This window comes from Myxocyprinus asiaticus, chromosome 11 (genome assembly GCF_019703515.2).
Source record: "Myxocyprinus asiaticus isolate MX2 ecotype Aquarium Trade chromosome 11, UBuf_Myxa_2, whole genome shotgun sequence".
Lineage (NCBI taxonomy): Eukaryota > Metazoa > Chordata > Actinopteri > Cypriniformes > Catostomidae > Myxocyprinus > Myxocyprinus asiaticus.
Window position 1 is genome coordinate 25,617,013 of NC_059354.1, and position 15,697 is coordinate 25,632,709.

Here is a 15,697-nt window from a genome sequence, read left to right on the forward strand (position 1 = left end):
AGTGTTGAGGTCGCCCGGGATGTGAGTGGCTCACAGCGACTTGAGGTGCTGCTGACTCCAGAGGAGGAGACGGCAGGCGAGTTGTGACATACAACGAGAGTGCAGACCACCTTGGAGGTTGACATATGCTACTGTTGCCGTGTTGTCTGTCCGAACTTACACATGCTTGCCCTGGATCATTGGCTGAAACCTCCGCAGGGCAAGCAGAATTGTGAGTAACTCGAGGCAGTTGATGTGCCAACGTAGCCGCGGGCCCATCCATGAGCGGCAGCTGCGTGCCTGTTGCATACAGTGCCCCAGCCCATTTTGGAGGCATCTGTCGTAACCGCGATGCGCCTGGAGACCTGCTCTAGGGGAACGCCTGCCCATAGAAATGTGAGGTCGGTCCAAGGACTGAAGAGGCAGTGACAGATCGGCGTGATGGCCATGCGATGTGTCCCGCGGCGCCATGCTCATCTCAGGACTCGAGTCTGAAGCCAGTGCTGAAGCGGTCTCAAATGCATTAACCTGAGCAGAGTGGCCACCGCTGAGGACGCCTTATGCCCCAGGAGACTCTGAAACAGTTTCAGTGGAACCGCTGTCTTCTTTCTGAATGCCTTCAGACAGGTCAGCACTGACTGTGCATGCTCGTTCGTGAGGCAAATTGTCAACGAGACTGAGTCCAACTCCAAGCCAAGAAAAGAGATGCTCTGAACCGGGAGGAGCTTGCTCTTTACCCAGTTGACCCGAAGCCCTAGTCAGCTGAGGTGCGAGAGCACCAAGTCCCTGTGTGCACACAACACATCCTGAGAGTGAGCTAGGATTAGCCAATCATCGAGATAGTTGAGGATGCGACCTTCGTGAAGACACGAGGGGACAAGGACAGGTCGAAAGGGAGGACCTTGTACTGATACACCCAACCCTCGAATGCAAAACGCAGGAAGGGTCTGTGTCGCGGTAGAATCGAGACGTGGAAGTACGCGTCCTTCAGGTCTACCGCCACGAACCAATCATGATGCCGGACGCTCGCTAGAATACATTTTTGTGTCAGCATCTTGAACGGGAGTCTGTGTAAAGCCCAGTTCAGGTCCAAGATAGCCGCAACCCACCATTTTTTTGGTACAATGAAGTATGGGCTGTAAAACCCCTTCTTCATCTCGGCCGGAGTGACAGGCTCTATCGCATCCTTCCGTAGGAGGGTAGCGATCTCCGCGCACAAGGTAGCAGCATTCTTGCCCTTCACCGAGGTGAAGTGGATGCCACTGAACCTGGGCAGACGCCTGGCGAACTGAATCGCGTAGCCGAGTCGGACGGTCCGGATCAGCCATCGCGACGGGTTGGAAAGCGCAAGCCACGCGTCCAAGCTCTGGGCGAGGGGGACCAAGGGGACAATCTCGTCGGACATACTGGCGGGTGGGGCCTCGCGGCAGGGCGGAGCCTGAGGTGCCACGCCGTGTTGTGGACATGCTGAGTTCAGGGATATCAAAGCACTTACCTGGCTCCTTGTGACCACCCCCAGAACAGCCTGGGACGGGGGAGGAAGAGGCCTGTTCTCGTGACCCATGGAGACTGTCACATCGGGGGCAGATTTGTGCCACAGCTGGGTGCGCAGGGGTGGGGAGACCGCCGCTGGAGCGCCAAACCTACCAAAATGGAATGGTGGACAGTGGTCGTGATGATGGCCTGCACACCAGGTATGTGACCCAGGGAACAAGGAAACTGCTCTTTTGCTGAACTACTTTTGCTGAGCCATGGCGTGCAGGGCAGAGGTGGCTTGTCCAGCGGCACTGTAGGCTTTGGCCGTCAGGGACGACGTAAACCTACAGGCCTTTGACGGGAGCTTTGGGCGCCCATGCCAGGTGGTGGCACTCTGCGGGCATAGGTGCACTGCGAGCGCCTTATCCACCGGGGGAATCGCCAAATAGCCCCTGGCCGCCCCACCATCGAGGGTAGTGAGTGCAGGGGAGCTAAAAGATCAGGACCGGGCAGTAAAAGGTGCCTCCCACGACCTTGTCAGCTCCTCAACGGGAAGTAAGGAACTGGGACGGGGCGTTGCTGTGAGCGGCGCCGCGAGCCCAGGAACCAATCATCGAGCAGCGAGGGTTCAGGGGAGAGCGGAGGGTTCCACTCTAGCCTGACGCTCGTGGCTGCCTGTGAAAGCATGTCCGTCATTTCCATGTCAGCCTGTGACTGGGTGACCGTACCTGAGGGGGGGAGCCCAGCTGAGGCTTCCGCGTCTGACTGGACGAGCCCGCTCTCCGATGCTGCGCTCGAGAGCTCATCAGCTTCGCGGGCTCCGAACAAGAGGTCGAACTCACCGTGAGATGAGCCGGCGGACTCATCCGGAAGTCCGATCGGGGCAGACGAGCGTGCTGGGGAATGGAAGGTCTGTGGGGGGATTTCTTACGAAAGCAAGCCGCGACCGCATGGCCATGGCCATAGTCATGTTCTCGCAATGATTACATGATCCATCCACGAACGCTGTCTCCACGCGGTTCGCGCCCAGACACGAAAAACAGCAATCGTGACCATCAGAAGTTGCGAGATAATGACCGCAACCAGGAATAACACACAAACAGAAAGGCATCTTTAAAAAGATGCGTCTTTAAAAAGATGTTCCGTGTGTGGCGCTTTTTTAGAGAAATATACTCTCTTATTTCTGCCGAAGCACCCAGGGGCGTTCTCTGCAGTGCACCAGTGCAGAGGAGGGAGAAGCCGCTGAAATGTGCCATCAGATCCAGTAGAGATGAATGATCAGTCAGCTCAGTGAACATCGACCATTCGGCTCCGAAGAAAAAATCTGAAAGAGTGGTTGCATACCAGCTCCTTTTATACCCATATGTCCGGGGGAGTGGTATGCAAATACCACTCGCCAATTTTCATTGGCCTTTTATCAAAGACCAGAGGTGTTTCGGGCTCCCAAGAGTGACCCCTAGTGTCACTACATCGACACAATGTCGAGTGAGTGACAGATAGGGAACTGTGGGTGAATTATATGTAAATGAAGCGGTGCAAAGTGAAATTTGCCATTTTCCTGAGAAATAGGCGTTTCAATACCACCACTTAACTCAGTGCAAAGTTCAAATTCAGTTCCTGCATTTGCAGTTTGGAGATTTCACCAGCAGGTGGTAATAAATTAATGTCCAAATTCTGAAAGTACAGAACATCAAATAATGTCCCTGACAATCGCAATTTTTCAGGAGTAATCGCTTAAGATTTGTATTACTTTCTAGAGGTCATGGTTCATTTTATTTTTTTTTTTTACATTATATTTGTTATGTTTATATGTATTATTATTATTGTATACTTAAAATTGTATTTATGATTTAATTTGTAGCCTACTAGTATTTTTCCACCTGTTGTTGAGATTGATTTTTAAGTCACTGCAAAAGGGGCCGGTGGAAGAAGGAGAAACTAAAATGTTTGGATTGGGTATGCTTTTTGTACCACTTCTTTATTTTGATTATATTTTCGTTTCGTTTAAAGTGTTATTCGAATTTAGAAATATTTTTGGGTTATTTTTTCAACATTTGAATACATGAATTATTTTATTTTATTTTTTTTTTATAAAAATTGACCAGTAGAAGTAAAGTGCATGCCAATACAATCACTTTTAATACTAGCCATGATCTGTGTATCAGTAGATGTAAATGATTAATAATTCTTACACTGGCGGCCAAAAGTTTGGAATAATGTACAGATTTAGCTATTTCGGAAGGAAATTGATACTTTAATTCACCAAAGTGGCATTCAACTGATCACAAAGTATAGTCAGGACATTACTGACGTAAAAAAACAGCACCATCACTATTTGAAAAAAGTCATTTTTGATAAAATCTAGACAGGCCCCATTTCCAGCAACTAACTCCAACACCTTATCATTTTTTATTTTTATTTTTTTTTTCTATTAAAATTTTTATTGATTCCATGCAGCAAATCAAATAGACACAACAGAAAATGCAAAATCAAACCACATGAAATCACAGCTTTTCCTCCCGAATGTTAACCCCTCCACCCGACACAAACAAGCACTCCAGTGGTTAAAAGCCAACTGACAAAGACACACAAATAGACGATAAAACAGCAGAAAATATTTAGAAACATAAAAAAAAAAACAAAAAAAAAAAAACACTAGTCTCTCTCTGCTGCCCCTCCCGGAGAGCCTTCCAAAAAGGCTAGATAGCTGTCCCATTTCCTGATGCATATATCCAGGTTGCCTAGCCTTCTATATATCATCTCCTCAAACGCCACCAGCCTGCCCAACTCGACGCACCACTTACGTGAGTCAGCGAATGAGGGCACATCATTCGACCTCCATCCCCTGAGGATTACCCACCTGCCAATCATCACGCCTGTCAGGACCCAGCTCTCCATATATCCATCACCCATATTCAGGACTGCCCTATCACCCAAAATAAATAGTCTGGGGCAAAATGAAAATTGAGTGTCCACTACGTCACACATGAAGCTCTGAACCCTCAACCAAAATTCTTGGATCTTAACACATCCCCAAAAAACATGAATTGTGTCCCCATCTTCTGATTGGCATCGCCAGCAGGTGGGTGTGTCTTTAAGACCAAGCCTATACAATCTAGAGGGGGGCCAATAGAATCGATGCAAAATCTTAAATTGCATCAGACGCACCCTTGCATCTCTAGATGCAGACTTGACATTTTTTTTAGAATCCTAGCCCACACTCCCTCCTCCATTACCAAGTTTAAATCTTTCTCCCATAATCTCTTGAGAGAAGTTGAAGCTCCGTCCTCCAGACTCTGAATTAACAGGGAGTAATACACTGATACCTCATGACCTTTTCCAAAAGCAGTAATCACCACATCCAGAGTATCTGCCGCTTTAGGGGGGTGTATGCTACTCCCAAAAATATAGTACAGAGCAGGTGGTGCACCTGTAAATACCTAAACATCTGAGATCTGGGAATCCTAAAATGTTGAATCATATTTTCAAAAGATCTCAACACTCCACTCTCATATAGGTCACTGAGCGTACTAACCTCCCTCACAATCCACTCTGACCAGCAGAAAGCGGACTTATTAATACATAATTTTGGGTTCAGCCATATGCTCGAGGAAACATTTAAATAAATGTCCTAATTAAACACTCTGGACACTTTTGTCCATACCGCGTGTAAATGCGAAATAACGGGGTGTGACTTAACTTCTCCGGTTAGTTTAATAGAAAGGCTTTGCAATGGCAAAATAGGGGCAAGAACTTCCTGTTCGATACAAAACCAGGGAGGGGCTCTCTCAGGTGTAAGCGACCAATGAGACCTAATGCATAATAATAAAACAAAATCTTGAGTAGGCCTAGCCCACCATTGTCAATCGGCCTATGTAACTTATTAAAATGTAATCTGGGATGTATACCATTCCAAATGAAGGACTTCACTATACTATCAAAATGCTTGAAATAAGAAAGGGGGATATCTACAGGGAGAGGCTATAGCAGGTAGTTGAATTTTGGAATACAGTTCATTTTAATAACATTAACCTTCCTAATCATAGATAAATGTAATGAAGCCCACCTGCCCACATCGCTCGAAACCTTTTTATTAAGGGGTCAAAATTAACAACTAATTCACACAAATTTGTTGGGAATAAGATGCCCAAATACTTAATTTCCTGTTTGGGCCACTAGAAGGTGCCCGGCTGAAAAGCCGTTACTGGGCAGTATACTGTCAGGGACAAAGCTTCAGATTTAGACCAACTGACTCTGTATACTGAAAACTTAGAAAAGGAATTAATAATTCTGTGGAGGCAAGGCATAGATCTAGCGGGGTTGGAGACAAACAATAAAATACCATCTCCATAAAGCAAAAGCTTATGCGCCATACCTCCCGCCACCACTCCTGGAAAATAATTTTCCTTTCTTATCGTGGCTGCTAATGGTTCCAGGGCAAGACAGAACAATAAGGGGGAAAGAGGGCAACTGCAGGGTGCCCCATGCAGAGTAAAATAAACTGAAATTAATCCATTCGTTTGGTCCGCCGCTGCTGTGTGTCTATAAAGTAACTTAATCCATCCAATAAAAGTATTCCTGAACCCGTATATTTCCAAAACCATAAAAAGATAATCCCATTCTACCAAATCGAACGCCTTTTCGGCATCGAATGAGATGGCAGGGAACAGAGCCTGATCATTCGCCACTGACCACATGTTATTGATGAAATGCCTAATGTTATCAGAAGAGCTACGGCCCTGTAAAAAAGGAAAAGGGAATCTGGATAAATAATTTTCTATCCGTTCCGGAGCGGAACTTCAATAAATTGCCCTTGAAGGTCTCTGCGTTGTTCTGTCTTTTCTGAGCGCTGAAGTAAATCAATTATTGTTAATTCACACATTTAATTCCGTTATTCATTTTATCTGACTCCAATTTTATATTAATCTGACTCCAATTTTAAGTTGACCTCTAATTTATATTTAAGCTCTAACTAATTTCTGATCATTCTTTTAATTTAACATTTTTAGGTTATTGATTACTTTAAATCCTCTTCTATTCATTGTCCTTTTGATCTTTGGAGACTTACGCCGGCCGTTGTTAAATTACGTAAACCTCCCGAAAATGGATAGCCAGTTCCGTTCTTAGTCAGTGGTTGTAGGGTTAACTAATATCGTCTGGTTTTGCTTTTCTCATAACCAGACGATATTGACGCTTAGTCACGTACATACAACTTGCTAAGACGGGCGGTGAGCAGTGACAGAGTCTTTAAATGGCTTTCTCCTACCCGGTTGTCCTGAGTGGTTTCTCCTATATTAAAACTCCAGTATGGTCTACCCTGGTCTATTGAAATTCAAATCCTACCCGGCTGTCCTAGGTGGTTGTCCTACCTGGTTGTCCTAGGTGGTTGTCCTACCTGGTTGTCCTGAGTGGTTTAAATTCAAACTGAGAGTCTTTAAATGGCTTCCTCCTATATTAAAGCTCCAGTAATGATTTCAGAGGAATTCAGAATAAATCAAATAATAACAATTTATTTGTCAGGTAGGATATAAAACATTGTTGCAGAAATTCAAATCAAAGCCAATTTCACATGATCAGAATAAACAAGCATTACTAAAAATAAAAGACAAGTCAAAGAAACATACCTGACAAAACTGCATGCAGCGGTACAGCATGGGAGATCTGCATACAGATTCCCAGAGCTTCGTGCCAACTTTCCTTAAATATCTAGACAGAATAAACATTGTATACCAAATGGTATTATCCTTTGATTTGGGGGTGAATGGGTTCTTGACTTCCTGGGGTTTAACCTTGTTAACATACAGGAGATAATTTCAATTGTTGGTCAAGGAGGGGGAGACACCTCCAGAATTATGCAGTATTTGGCAAAGACCTTATAACTTTGTTACCATTAGTTTTATCAACATGTGAAAGATACCACTATACCAGTCGCACAGAGACCTCTTAAATGATATCAAACACATACAGTTGCATTCTTTGTTTTCATGTTATTTGTTATATTTTTTACATATAAATCTTATGTCTTTGTGTTGGTCCAGAGCTGTTGAAGGGGAGAAGGGGAGAGAGACGGGGGGGGGGGGGGGCAGCAAGGTGATTTGCAATTTATCACACTGTGGTGATATTCAGGTGTAGATTTCAGCAAAAGGCGATTTTCACTTTATCACATGTGGTGATATTCAGGTGTAGATTTCAGCTTTTGTGAGAGAGTTCTATGACGTTGATTCTCGCAGAGTTCTTTGACTTTTACCGGAAATGGCGCCTTTTGGTTGTAGACATTCTGGTGCCAGCCTTACAGCCCGAATAAACCCCACCTGATCTATCTATCTATCTATCTATATATATATATATATAAAGAGATATCATAACTGAATCGGTTAGCCAAAATTTGTGACAATATTTTTATCATCTAGCTGGATCAGGGAAATCAGACTGATCTGGGCTTGTGTCATGGTTGGCGGAAGCTTTTCATTCTTTAATGATTCTGTATTTCTAACAAAAGTGGAGCCAGTTCTGTAGCATAAGATCTAAAAAATTCAGCGGCAAAGCCGTCTGGCCCTGGAGCCTTACCTGTAGGCAGGGCCTTAATTACCTCGCCAAGCTCCTCCAAGGATATCTCAGAATCAAGAGAATTTTTTTTTGCTCAGTCGTCAGTTTAGGGAGATCTAATGGTTCCACAACGTTTCTAATATCTTCATCATTAGATGAAGATGTAGAACTATAGAGATCAAGATAGAATTCTTCAAAAGCATTATTAATATCAATAGCCGAGGTAAATATTTCACCACCAGCAGATCTCACTGAGGGAATGGTAGAAAAATACTCTCTCTCTGCTTTATATATTTAGCCAAAAGCTTCCCTGCCTTGTCCCCCGACCCAAAGTATGACTGTCTTGCCCTGAATAGCCAAAAATTCCACCTTCCATGACAAAATAGTATTATATCTGTATTTCAGTCGGGTCAATTCTCTGAGGCCATCAGATGACATTCGGCACTTCAGCTCTGCCTCTGGACCTTTAATATTCCCTTCCAGTTCCACAAGTTCTCATGCTTTGGATTTTTTGGTGAATGAGGCATACTGTATGATCCAACCCCTAAGAACTGCCTTAAGTGCCTCCCAAGCTACACCCACAGAGGATACTGAGGACCAATTGGTTTCCATATAAACATTGATTTCAGCCTTTAACATTTGTTGGAATTTGGGATTTTGCAAAAGGGATACATAAAAGCGCCAACTATATGATTTATTTTTCTCCATATGTGGCAATACCTCTAAACTCACCAGGGTGTGATTTCAACAACAGATGAAATGAGGGACTTAGATATAAAAAAAATCTATTCTAGAAAAATCTTATGGACTGATGAAAAAATGTATAGTCCCTACCAGATGGGTTCAAAAGTCTCCAAATATCTGAAAGACCAAGATTTTTACACATCCTGTGAAGTGTCAGTGTTGCTCTAGGGGGCTTACACACTTTTGCTTCACTATGATCAAGGATTGAGTCTATCAAAAGATTAAAGTCTCCTCCCAATATTATATCACGAGGGGTGCCACCAGCTTGCAACATCCCTTCAAGATCTATAAAAAGCCCTGATAATCAGCGTTAGGTGCGTAAATATTAGCCAAAATCAACCTTTGCCCCTGAATTTCTGCTAAAACAATAATGACTCTTCCTAATTTATCATTAATCTGTTTGAGACATTTGAATTGTAGATGCTTACTTATCAATGTAATGACTACCCTGTTCTTACTTGAGCCAGCGCTAAAGAAAACACATCCACCCCATATCTTCCCAAAGTTTTAAGCTTCCTGTGGGGAAATATGTGTTTCTTGAAGAAACACAATATCATATCAGAAAAGAAATAACCTTCCTTCTTTTTATGGGGTGCCCCAACCCATTCACATTCCATGTGGAGAGAGACAATCCACATATTAGAAAAAATAGATTGCGTCAAAAATAAAATTATAACGACCACATTCCAACATTATTGCAACAGTCAAACCCCGAACAAAAAACACACAAAAAAAGAAAAACATGCGCATTAACCCCTCGCACGACAGCACCAACCGGCGTCCATCTCTTTAAACTCAAACAGTCCATGTACGCCTAGGAGATCCCCCGTGACAACTTTGCTGTCGGATTGCTCATGTCCGGTGCTTCTATAAAAATTCTGTGAGACAGAATTACACAACAGAAAATAATCTATAAAACAAACCCAGCCAATAGGAGGCATAAGCACAAAGAACGTGTAGAACTGTTCCGAAGGTGTGTTCCTCTGCAAAATAAACTCCAGCCACTAGGCAGAACCAACAAAAAAAACACAAAATGCGCCCAGTTTCCTCAGACAGTCAAGTGAATGTTCAGTGAGTCAGGCCCACTAGGCTGTTACATGAGTGCAACAGATACCCTAATCACTCCAATGTTTTGCAAGAAATATTCCACAGAACAAACTCCAACCAACAGGAGGCATAAACGAAAAGAACGTGCAGATTCATCCACAAACTCTCCCAAAGTATTGTTCCTACGCAAAACAAAATCCAGCTGCTAGGCGGAACCAGCATAAAAAGAACAAAGGAGGCGCTCATATTCCTCGAACAGTCAAGTGAATGTTCAGTGACACAGGGCCACTCAGCTGCATAGAGAGTATCACACAATGACTTACTCATTCCATTGACTTTATGAAGGACATCGCTTGCTGTGGGCATGTCAATATTTTGCGGCCATCCTTAGTATCTATTCTCAGTTTGGCAGGGAACATCAGTGCAAAAGTGACCTTCCGCTGATGTAAGACTTTCTTGAATTCCTTGAATCAATCATGTTTCACTCTTGTCGAATTCGCAAAGTCTGGGAACAAGAAAATGTTGTGGTTCTTCCAAGAAAGCCTTCCTTTACTCATTGCCTCGCGTAACATGAGATCTTGATTTGATGATCTCAGAAATTTGTCTAGAATTGATAGGGGCCTGTCTCCCTCCACGGATTTATGAGCCGAAACTCTGTGAGCTTGCTCGATTTCCAGTTTATGGCCTATGTCGAGCAGACTCGGGAAGAGCCCGTCTAGGAATTTCACCATATCTTGGCCTTCTTTGTGTTCAGGAATTCCAACAATTCGGACATTGTTTCGCCGGTTATGATTCTCAAGGTCTTCCAACTTTTCCCAAATGCGCTCCAAGTCTGTCTTGCTTGTTAGCGGATTAGCAGCTAATTCCGTCTCTGATGACTCTAGATAATCGATCCATTTCTCAACATCCTACACTGTTGTAACCATCTCAGTGAATTTCATCTCCATGGCAGTGATCGATCGATGTATTACAGCAAGATCCTCCAAGTCAGCAATGACCTTTGTCAACATCACCGTCATGCTTGACAGTTGACACTGAATCTCTTTCACTGCACTGGCCAAATTGAGTCCCGGGCTTTCGGCTTGTTGCTCAGGGGCTTCAGCTTGAGCACTTAAGTGTCTTTTAATGTCTCCAGAGCCCGAGGATTTTGAATTCTTTGACATATTGTCTTCCTAGAACAGTTAAGAATCAGAGTGTTTCGATCTCACCAGTTTATAAGATAAAAATAATTAAAGTGCCCAGAGCTCGCTGTCCACACGTCCGACTCTCACATGGCGCCACGCGACTCCCCCAACACCTTATCCTTGAGTAATCATGCTAAATTGCTAATTTAGTACTAGAAAATCACTTGCCATTATATCAAACATTGCTCAAAGCTATTTGGTTAGTTAAATGAAGCTTAACATTGTCTTTGTGTTTGTTTTTGAGTTGCCACAGTATGCAATAGACTGGCATGTCTTAAGGTCAATATTAGGTCAGAAATGACAAAAAAGAAACAGCTTTCTCTAGAAACTCATCAGTCAATCATTGTTTTGAGGAATGAAGGCTATACAATGCTTGAAATTGCCCAAAAAAATGAAGATTTCATACAAAGGTGTACACTACAGTCTTAAAAGCAAAGGACAACTGGCTCTAACAAGGACAGAAAGAGATGTGGAAGGCCAGATGTACAACTAAACAAGAGGGTAAGTACATCAGAGTCTCTAGTTTGAGAAAAGATGCCTCACATGTCCTCAGCTGACAGCTTCATTGAATTCTATGTGCTCAACACCAGTTTCATGTACAACAGTAAAGAGAAGACTCAGGGGTGCAGGTCTTATGGGAAGAATTGCAAAGAAAAAGCCACTTTTGAAACAGAAAAACAAAAAGAAATGGTTAGAGTGGGCAAAGAAACACAGATATTGGACAACAGATAATTGGAAAAGAGTGTTATGGATCTTAACCCCATTGAGCTTTTGTGGCATCCGCTAGACCGTAAGGTGCGTGAGAAGTGCCCGACAAAACAGCCACATCTATGGCAAGTGCTACAGGAAGCATGGGGTGAAATGTATCTGAAGAGTATCTGGACAAACTGACAGCTAGAATGCCAAGGATCTGCAAAGCTGTCATTGCTGCACATGGAGGATTTTTTGATGAGAACTCTTTGAAGTAGTTTAAGTAGTTCTGAACATTTATTTAAAATTGTAATAGTAATTTTTTCACATTATTAATGTCCTAACTATACATTGTGGTCAGTTGAATGCCACTTTGGTGAATAAAAGTACCAATTTATTTCCATTATTCCAAACTTTTGGCCGCCATTGTACATTCCCTATAATTTAACTAAGCATACATCCAAATTTAGAAGATAATAAAACTTTCTATGTGTATAAAAGGAGTGTGTCACTGTCATAGAAATATTCCTGACATTCATCAATGACACAGTTAATACACATTTTCTGTTTTTAATCGCTGGTGCTTGACAGTGTATGGAATATAATAGGACGCAGATGGTGGAAATCCCCGAGAAGAACCTCAGAATTCAGTTGAATTCAGTTTGCATGTTGCGCAGGTGATTTCGCCAAACCTTCATGCACCTAGACTTAGGCATGCTTGCACGAAAATACCAAAATTTCATGGCCATGCCCACTAACTTTGCGCTTATGACTTATGGCATAGCACTGCGCTTAACGCTAACGCTCTTAAAATAAGGACCCAAAATTGTGATATGGTCATTTGTGATTTTTTATTCTGCAAAAGACTGCGATTAAAGGAAATTAATAGCCTACATGCTCTCTGCACTTCAGCGTGAACATGTGATGTACTGTTCTGTGTTCACTCAGTGGGCTCATGAACAGCTCACACGCATTGTGAAAACATTGTTGCAGGTTCACACATTCGCGCAATTTCATACAATTGTTACCACAATAAGTTATTATCACATAAAATGAGGGATGACAGCGCTTCAGATTTGTATTGAGGAAACTACAAATCAAAGGTCTTCTCTCAGTGTTCCGCCCAAATAAAGCTGCTAGGTTAAGTAAATAGCCTATAACACCCTGTTCATTCACAGAAAAAATGTTTTAGTAAAAATATATGTTAGTGTAATCTTAGTGTATTGTTGTATACTGTATTTGTACATATGAATGAAAACTATTAAATATTATTCTTCCATGTGCTCATTAAATGAAAAAGTGTGGAAAACATTCCATCATTGTTATTAACAAGGGTTTTAATTTCTGCACCAACTAATTTGAATATACTTGTTTAGGATGGCGGTTTGGTTGAAGTGATGGTCTGAATAAATAAATAAAACATTCTTTAAAGAATTTAAAGATTAATTTTAAATTTATTAAAATTATTTTCATTATTATTATTTTTTATTTAATTTTTATTTAGTTTGACAATATTGAGGATGCGGCAGAGCAATCCAGTTGACAATGCATATTCAGCTTCAACTTGTAAAAAAAAATAAATAAATAAATAATAACAGACTATGAGAATATGTTTCCCCTTTAATACTCTTTCCTGCTGGAAATACAACTTAAACCAGCTTGAGATGGTCTTGACCATTTTAATCTAGTCTAGATCTTCTCCCAGCTTGACCAAGTGGGTCATCAGCTGCTCTAGCTGGTCTCCCAGTCTGTCCAAGCTGGTGTTTAGCTGGTCGACCACAGTGCTGGTCCTCCCGATACGCCCCGATCCGCCAGGAGACCCCCACGCTATCAAAGACATTATAAACAGCCGAGCAGTTGTATTTGTTACCATGCAAACAGGAGAGCTCCTTAATGCAAACATAACCATAACAGTAAAAATTATACAACATGCAAATATAAAAGTAATGTCAACTGTAGAGGAGGAGGAGGGGTTGGGGGGACATCATAATTATAATAATTATTTATTTTGTTTCCATTTCGGACATGCGCCAGATAATGAGATGTGTAAAATAGTAGATTACTATATATATATATAAAGTTACTATATGTTAGGAACTAAAAACAAAGGAGAAAACATGCCAGGAAAGTGAAACGATCAAGCAAGAAATAGGTGTGTACTTTTCTTATTTAATCTTTACATTATCATTAGAAATCTCATTCTCCAGATCTCCAGCTATAATATTAGAAAGCTATTTTATGACAGAAATGCCACATCGAAAGTAATTTCTTAATTTGTGTCAGGATTTTGTGTACACATCAAAGCATGCAAAATCAAAACACAACATATATGATTTGTAATAAAGAATGTAATAATCACATACCTATGCAACATGCAAGCTCTGCTACAGCTAGCTTAAGCAGACTCAAAGTGCAGACCCCAGTAATGTACAGCCAGCAAGTGCCCTACCAACTAACCCAGCAGACTAGCATTCCCTTGTGAAAATGAAGTACACTTAAGCATGTTTAAATAGAGTACTTATTATGGAAATAATGTACTGTCAAATAGCATACTTAAGTGTGAACTGAATGCATTATTTTCGGACACTTAATTACATGTTAATTGCTCATAAGTAATATTTAATTTCTATTAAAATGTATATTAAATGCAATAAGTGCAACTTTTGAGTGCTTTTTTTGGACATACTTAAGTAGTGCTAAATATGTAATATTTTCACATTTTATAATGTACTTTAAATATAATTAAAATATATTTTTATATTTTAAGAATATATTAAAGTATAATGATAATGTTAATTAATTCCAACTTAATATATGTTGTACTGCAGCTTTATTTTAAATAAGTATGCAATTCTAAAACATAATTCAAATTGCACATAAAATGTATTTTTATTATAATCTTAAATGTGCTGGCATATGTATTACATTGCTACTTGTGTACAGTTGAATTGCTACTAAAACACACTTTAGTGCTACTAAATATGTGATTCAAAAACGCAATCTAATGCAATTTAAATGTATTTATTAATAAACTTACATTTACATACATTGTTTCCTAAGCAACATAAATTGAGATAAACACATTTTTAGTTATTTATTATTATTTTATTTATTTTGACGTGTCATTTTTTTGTTACACTGAAGAAAATAAAAATGTGTCCAGATCTAAGTAAATAAAAAAGCATCACCTTGTTTTAGTCAACAGTAAAAAAAATGACATGAGTTAACAGGCATTAAATTATTACAGAATGCAAGTTAACACTCTTCAGCATTTAAAGTGCCTGGCATAATAAAAGCAAACCCAAAATATGATTTAGATTATTATCTTTTAAATACACATAAATAAAAATCATATAAATTAAAACTCGAGGCTGAGCATTTCAAATACAAAATAAAATAATATTTTCTGCTATTTTGTAATGAAAATAAAAGTCAAACATATAAAGAAAAACCTTCCCATTTGCCAAATAACAACATGGTTTGCATACAAATTAAGTAACATGAATAACAACAATAAGCTGGGTCATTTTTAAAGGAGGAAATAACTCCTGCTGCTTTGCAGAGAGGTTCAACATAGTTCATGTCATCTCTCTACTGTATGTCCATGATCATTTTTTAGAAACCCTCAAATGTATATTTAGGTACTTCTGGATATCTCAAGTTCAGCATGTAAATGAAGCCAAACGTCATGGCACGTGCAGCTGAGTAGAACTTGTGTAAAAACTCCACAGCATCAATAACAATACCAATATTCAGGATAGTGCTGAAAGTATCTTCATGGATGACAAAAAATGGACAAGGTGGTCTGTTCAAGTGTTCTCTCTCTCTCCATCCTTGTGGCCAATCTAAAGATATACAAGGACAGAGAAAGTGATAAGATACTGTATACCAACAGTGGCTTCCTAAAATTAAGCTACTTAATGTATAATGAATGATAAAAATGCCAGCTATAATTTAATCTAATACATGTAAATTAATAAAAGATATTGCCAATTGCTGTGTGTACAAACTGGTCAAACAATAAACGAGAT